Consider the following 8,446-nt stretch of genomic DNA (forward strand, 5'->3'; position numbering starts at 1 on the left):
TACCGGTACCTCCGAGCCTTTTTCCTTTGGTACCTGCGAGATCTAGTTTGTTCAGGAACTTTAATTGTACGTGTTCTGGGTTTAAGCCTTCGGTACTACTATGTTAGTTCATTTCTTATAAGGGTCATATTTCTTCCTCTCTTCCCTGGGCTCTAATCGGAGATTTCAATGAAGCTTTGTGGTCATATGAGCACTTCTCGGCGGTGCCACGGGCTGAGTCGCAGATGGCGGCATTTAGAGATTGTGTTCAGAGATGCGGATTGTCAGACCTTGGATTCTCAGGTCTACCTTTCACATATGATAATAGGAGGGCTGGAAATAATAATGTGCAGGTACGCCTGGATAGAGCGCTCGCCGATAATGCGTGGCGGGATATATACTCAGACTCTACGGTGGTTCACCTGGTTACTCCATGTTCTGACCATTGTCCTCTGCTCTGGTCACTGGCAAGGGAAGTAAGAACACCACAAGTCCGTAGTTGTTTGCGTTATGAGATCTTTTGGGAACGTGATGCTGCCTTAAAAGAAGTGATTGAAACTTCGTGGAAAGGACTTGGACCAATGCAGGACCTTGGTGGTGTGACACGAGGCCTGGCATCTGTTATGTCTTCCTTACATCAGTGGGGGAAGAGGAAGTTTGGAAATGTAACACGTGAGCTTGCCAGACTTCGTGAGAAACTCTCTAGTTTGCAAGCGTCTAATGCACCCAGGGAGGAGATAAGAGTCACCATGGATCTAATGAATGAGATTCTATATAGAGAAGAAATGCTATGGTTGCAGCGCTCCCGAATCGATTGGATGCGAGAAGGTGATCGTAATACAAAAAATTTCCATCAAAAAGCTGTCTGGCGTGCTCGGAGGAATAAAATATTCAAGTTACGGGATGAGATGGGTGTGTTTAAAACTGTACCATCAGATATGCAGAGGATGTCAGTCTCGCATTTTAAGTTCTTATATACTCGTGATCCTTCCCTTGATCACACGAGTATTACAGATCTTATTCAGGAGAAGATCCACGAGAGGACATGAATAACGATCTTTGTAAGGAATTTACTGATAAAGAGATTGCTGATGCCTTGTTTCAAATTGGGCCTATCAAGGCCCCTGGTCCCGATGGTTTTCCAGCAAGGTTCTTTCAGCGTAATTGGGATCTCTTGCGTGGTGATATTATTGTTGCGGTTAAAACTTTTTTTGCCACGGGTCATATGCCGGAAGGAACGAATGACACATCAATTGTTTTGATCCCAAAGATTGATAACCCAATGAGTCTCTCTGACTATAGACCAATTGGGCTCTGCAATGTTGTGTACAAGATAGTTTCTAAATGCTTGGTTAATAGGCTAAGGCCTATACTTGGGGGCGTCATCTCTGAAAATCAAAGTGCATTCATCCCTGGCAGAATGATTACTGATAATGCATTACTGGCATTCGAGTGTCTCCATTATATGGAGCACGGTACATCTATAAATTCTAATTTTTGTGCCTATAAGCTTGATTTGTCTAAGGCTTATGATAGAGTGGACTGGTCCTTTCTGGAGAGCACATTGCTGAAAATTGGGTTTTGCCACCGGTGGGTTAAATGGATCATGGCGTGCGTGACCACGGTGAAATATTCTGTTAAATTCAATGGAACCCTTTTGGAGGCTTTTTCTCCATCTCGAGGATTAAGACAGGGAGACCCGCTTTCCCCCTTTCTATTTCTATTTGTGGCTGATGGACTTTCGGCGTTATTGCAGAAGGAGGTTAATGATGGTGCACTATCCCCAATTAAGGTGTGTCGTAATGCCCCTGGTATTTCACATTTAATGTTTGCTGATGATACCATGTTATTCTTCCGTGCAAATGAGGAACAAGCAGTTCGTGTTAAGGAGGTGTTGGATGTTTATGAGAAGGGGACCGGCCAGCCGATCAATCCGGCCAAATGTTCTATCCTTTTCAGCCCAATATGCTCACAGGATGATCAAGTTAGTGTTCGTAGTTCCCTCAATGTTGTCCAGCAAGCATTTGAGGACAAATACCTGGGCCTTCCAACTCCAGAAGGTAGAATGAACAAAGGAAAATTTCAAAGCTTACAAGCTCGGCTGAGTAAATGGTTAATCGATCTTGGTGATAGTTTGCTGGCTCAAAGTGCACGTGAAGTGCTTATTAAAGCGATCGCCCAAGCCATTCCGACTTATGTCATGGGTGTGTTCAAGTTACCAGCTTCGGTTTGCGATGATCTTGAACAGTTGATACGGAATTATTGGTGGGGATCGGAGAAGGGTAAAAGGAAAATTCATTGGATAGGTTGGCCAAGGCTGCTACGTCCTAAATCACAAGGTGGCATGGGTTTTAAGGATATGAGACTATTCAATCAGTCCCTGTTGGCACGTCAAGCATGGAGGCTGATCAATTTTCCCAATAGCTTGTGTGCAAGGGTACTACGTGCTCGATATCACCCAAATGGCGATCTAATTGATACGGTATTTACCGGAAACCCGTCCTCTACTTGGACGGCAATTGCATATGGATTGGAATTACTTAAAAAGGGTGTTGTCTGGAGAGTTGGTAATGGACGGAGCATCAGGATATGGCGAGATAGTTGGCTTCCACGCCAGTCTTACATGAAGGTTTTATCACCTCGTCGCAGTTCTCGGCTGCGGTGGGTATCGGAACTATTGGATACCAGCGGACAGTGGAGGACAGAATTGGTTCGCCGAACCTTTAACCCAATTGATGCGGAGGTTATTCTCAGTATTAAACCTGCTTTCCGTTTTGATGATGTCCTTGCCTGGCAACCAGAGAAGACTGGTATCTTTTCTGTTCGAAGTGCTTATCGTTTAGCTTTCACTCAAATGCCGATTCAATGTAATTTTGCTGCTTCGAGTTCGAGGCCTGAGGGAGATGATGTTTGTTGGCAGAAGATATGGAAGGCCAACGTCCCTCCTAAAGTTAAAACCTTTGCATGGAAGGCTGCTTCCAATGCGTTGGCCACAGAGCTGAACAAGAAATCTAGAGGTATTAAAGTTACTGGAACATGCCTAATTTGTGGCTCGGCAATGGAGGATACTCAGCATGCACTATTCTCATGCCCACATGCAAATCATCTTTGGTCGGCAATGTCGGATGTATGGCACATTCCGAGGTTGGATGAACTACGTGTTCAAGATGGTACGTGGCTTCATTCTGTAATCACATCAGCACAACCATCAATGGTAGATGCAATTCTGCTTATTGCCTGGAGGACATGGCACGCTCATAATGAGGCTACTCATTCAAAGCCACTACCATCTACTGAAGGATCTAAGAGATTTTTGATCAGCTACTTGCGCTCGTACCGACAAGCTCGGGAACTTACCACAGAAGAGATGTTGCGTGGAAAACAAATCTTGGGCTCTCTGAATTTGAAACCAGAGGCCACGGGTCGAAGAAAAGAAGAAGCTTGCTGGTCTAAACCTGCCGCTGGATGGGTGAAACTGAATTGCGATGGCTCTTATCGCATAGAGGATGGCTCAGCGGGTGCTGGTATGCTTTTACGAGATGAGCATGGGCAGGTTATTTTTTCCGCCTGTCGTCAATTACAAAGTTGTAATGAGGCGCTTGAAGCTGAGGTTCATGCATGCAGAGAGGGCGTTGCCTTGGCCTTACAATGGAGTACTAAACCTTTGGTGGTGGAGCTCGACTGCGTTGGACTGGTGGATGCTATCAACAAATCATCACTGGACCGATCGGCGTTTTCGTTTCTTATTCAGGAGATTAAAGCTTTAGTTAATTCAAATCGTACTATTTCTGTTGTAAAAGTGGACCGTATACAAAATAGGGCTAGCGATTGTCTCGCAAATTTTGCAAGGCAACATAGTAGAACGGTTACATGGGTGAGCTCGGGGCCTGAATGTCTTCGGAAGTTCCTCGAGGCGGACCTGATTGTAAGTCCTATTGAGTAATAAAGTTCACTTTTACCCGCAAAAAAAAAAGGACTTCTTGGAGTTCTTTTTCTAGGAGAAGAACAAGCTTTCTCATATCCTTAAGCTCCATCTCCCATACATCTAGTCTAGATCTACACTTCAACTCATACCTTGTGAGATGTAGAGTGTTTTTAAGCCAATTTACTTGTGATATATTTGTGAGTGCTTCAAGATCCAAATAATAACTATTTTTTGTTACTTCTTGGAGGATGTGTGCCTCCTAACCGGCTGGAGAGTTACTAAAAAACTTTTGTAGTACTTTTTCATTGATCCGAGAGTTTGTGATTTTGAGTGAAGATCCCTCCTAGTGGTTGGGCACGGCATAAGTGTACTAGGTGAAGGAGAAGTATGTTGGTCTTTCTTACATAGGACTTTGTGTCTTAACCTTCTCCAACAAGGATGGTGGATTGCGCAAACTATCCAAACCTCAGTATACATCTTCATGTTTTTGATCCCCTTTGCTCATTTACTGAATTGCATGCTAAACATATCTTAGTGTCTTAGGAACTCATACAAACGAACTTGTTAAAATGGCCAACTTTATATTATATTTTTCTCGTCAACATAGACGGTCAAGTGGTTTTAGAAAAGGTTCCTTGCTTTAGCTAAAGAAAAAATATGTCAACTAATCATGGGTATTGTCATTGCTTATTCGACGGTACTCCGGAGGAGGGATCCTCACGCAGGGGGGGGGGGGGGAAATAGGGGCCATAGGGCAGAGAGCCATTGGGACGGTGGTACGCGATTTACCCAGCTTCGGAACACCTGCTTGAGGACAAGGCCTATTGCTGCTTGTCTAAAATTATCTGGGCGCTTTCGCGCTGTTATAATGAGTTGTGGTTGTCTCGCTACTAGCTCAAGATCTGCCTCTAGGGCTCCCGGAATCCGGCTTATAAAGCCGCACGGATCTAGGGTTTCTACGAAGAGTCCTACCCGGAATACAAGTTGCCTAAATGCGGAATATTACATTGTTGTGTACGTCAAGGATCCACCTATTCCTAACTTGCCGTCATGGATCCGACTTCCTTCATGGGCCTTCACGAATCCGACTCCTGGCATAGACCTCCAAGGATCCGTCTACCTTCATGGGCCTCCATGGATCCGACTACCTTCATGGGTATCCACGGATCTAGCTAGCTTCGTAGGTCGGTTGGGATCCGGCTCCTTCTTTCTGGGCTGGACATCTTCCATCTTGATCAACAGCAACTGGGCCGCCCGGTGGGCCATATCCCATTACCACCATCTGTGGGCCACCCGGGCTTGCCGGAATCGAACCATGTCGATGGTATACCTATGAAGTATATCCATAACAGTAGCCCCCCGGAGTTCTCCGAGATTCACCGTTCTTCCGTCCAGCTCAGTTTGCACATGTATCTTCATCCTTTGGTCAGAACGAATAACACAGAATCTTGCAGGACTGCCAAACTTCATATCTCCAACCGAGTATTGGTCAGAAACTTCATGATCCAATGGTCAGATTCTTGAAAGATTCCATCCAACGGTCACTTCCAGCCAAATATAGGTTCGGATCTGACTAGCCAAAAATATAGGTGTGGATCCGGCTACCAAAATTTAGGTGCGGATCCGGCTACCAAAATTTAGGTGTGGATCCGGCTACCAAATTTTAGGTGCGGATCCGGCTACCAATTTGTAGGTGCAGATCCGGCTACCAATTTGTAGGTGCGGATCCGACTACCAAATATAGGTATGGATCTGGCTAGTTAGCTGGAGTTTCGCCATCTTGAAAATTTTCTTGGCATAACCATATGTAGCATCCGGGCGTTGAGTCGGCTTGCTCCAAGGAGACTCGATGCTCAGAAACTTAGCCTCGAGCGTCAAGGTGGAATTTTTTCGGCTTGTTGCTCCAAAGAGAACTTCACCGATGTATCCCTCGAGCGCCAAGGTGAATTTACTTGAAAATCCGGCTTGGAGCTCTTAGAATAGCTTTATCTTTATATGTGACTTAGGAATAGCGTAAATCCCAAGCATCTAGGCGGAAATTTCCAGCACTGATACTCGAAAGGAAACACACTTTTCACCTAAGATCTAATCGTCGCCCCCGAGGGTTGGTTCCAGCTAAGCATAGCGGAATCAAGACTCAAGTTGCTTTTCCAGCTATGCTCGCCACGAATCCGCCTAACCTTCTCATATGGATCCGGCTAGCTTCCCCTAGGCTTCGTGCGAGTGCTAAGCCTACTTGAAAACACCTTAAATTGAGGATTGTTGTACGTCTAAGCGTCATGTACCTGATACATAAACAAAAAAACATATTTGTATTAAATTGTTTCTTTGACCATGTTCAACGAACAAATGCAAGGCGGAACAAAAGCAACCTTCGAACAAATGTTTTAAGGATGAAACTATGCAGCAGTTGGACAACATAAAACTGTCAAGGCGGAAAATACTCGACTATCTTGAACAACTAATGCAATTTATATGTTTTAAGCAAGTGCTGGTTTATCTGTTCTTCTGGTTTACATGCTTGAATTTTCGCGAGACGGCAAACTTTAAATACAGAACATCTGCTGAGGCGATAGCGCTTAATAGCGAAACAATCAAGAACCTAAGAAACAGAGGCCGACTTTAAGTACCGAAATGTCACTACTAAGGAATCCACACATAAGACAACAGAAAACGTGTAGGCAAGAAAACTTAAGCTAACGCCTGAAGGTGGAATTTTTGCAGCGTACTGGAGCCTTAGGCGGCAAAAAATAGTACAAAGTTTTTCACGAGGGCGAGGAAAATCATGGAAAAGATATGATCAACGGTGAAAGCGGTAAAAAACTCACGATATGAGTGAACCAATATTAATCTCATGATCATAAAATTTTAAATACTAAATATAAATAGGGACTTAGCTATTTGGACCGGAGTAAACGTTGGTCGTGGCGGTTTTTCTTTGGCGTTCCGTCGAGCCGGTGCGAGATTGATTATCACGGTGTTCATGTAGGTGCGGATCCAATCAACAAAATATAGGTGCGGATCCGAGTACCAAAACCAGGGTTTGAAATTTCTAGATCTAAGGTGGAATATTCCTTAAGAAACTCCAGCAACTCAGATCGGATCTTTGCAGCTGCGTCCAACTCGGCGGCATTTTCGCGTTGTTACAATGAGTTTTGGTTGTCTCGCTACTAGCTCGAGATCTGCCTCTAGGGCTTCCGGGATCCGGCTTATAAAGCCGCACGGATCTAGGGTTTCCACGGAGAGTCCTACCCGGAATACAAGTTGTCTAACTATGGAATATTACATTGCCCTGTACATCAAGGATCCACCTATTCCTAACTTGCTGTCATGGATCCGGCTTCCTTCATGGGTCCTCACGGATCCGACTCCTGGTATAGACATCGAAGGATCCGGCTACCTTCATGGCCTCCATGGATCCGGCTACCTTCATGGGTCTCCATGGATCCGGCTAGGATCCGTCTCCTTGTTTCTAGGTTGGACATCTTCCATCTTGATCAACAGCAACTGGACCGCTCGGTGGAACATATGCCATCACCACCATCTGTGGACCACCTGGGCTTGCTGGAATCGGACCATGTCGATGGAATACCTATGAAGTATATCCACAATAGGTTTCACCGCAAATGTCCTTATTTGATTGTACAAAGTATGCTAATTGGAAACAGGATGAGAATGCATATCATCGTGTGGTCCCTTTTATTGGAACATTGTTGCTAGGAACTACTATGTTTAAAATGAGAATACTCCCACTCCGACGAAATAAAAAATATTTTCATTAAATTCTCAAGCTTGTGAAATGTTGTTTAATGCCTTGTATGCGGAACAGTTCAATCAAATTGTCCGTCGTGACTACATGAAGAAGATATGGGATATACTCTGATTCAAGAGGTACTTTATCCGTCAAGGAGTCCAAGATGGAATTTTGTAGTTTCTAGTTTACATAAGTTACAATTTGGAGATGAGATGTAGCATGTAGTTGCCATTTTACATACGAACTCAAAATTCATTAAATGTATGTATTTTATGACTCGTGATCCTAGAATCACCGAAACATGAAGAGGAATGCAACATGATTTCCATTTTGAAAACACAAAGCTAAATCAAATAAAAATTCATCTTCTTCACAGTTGATGCTTCCATGCTTTTATTGCAATGTGAAAGAGTAAATCATTGTTGTTATTCCCTTCTATGTTATCTTTGTTGTTCTTGCAATACTTTCATCTTGCCTACTATTCTATTCTTTTGTTTTGTTTTTTTGGAACATATTTTGTGACATAATACCATGAGACTTTATCAAGTTATTTACATTGTTATTTTGGTGATATTATTTATTACCAATGAGATTATGTCCATTTTTTTGGAATGAGGCTCTGCAAAATTTCTCGCTCCGCCTCTAAGTGCATATCCAATTTGTTTCGTGTGATGCCTCCATGTCTAGTGCTTATAGTCATTTGTATCTATTTCACAATTTATTGATGCCCCTACATAGGGCAACCAAACTTGAAGAGATGTGTATGTGACACGTATCCCATATCCCGA

This window comes from Lolium rigidum, chromosome 3 (genome assembly GCF_022539505.1).
Source record: "Lolium rigidum isolate FL_2022 chromosome 3, APGP_CSIRO_Lrig_0.1, whole genome shotgun sequence".
Classification (NCBI taxonomy): domain Eukaryota; kingdom Viridiplantae; phylum Streptophyta; class Magnoliopsida; order Poales; family Poaceae; genus Lolium; species Lolium rigidum.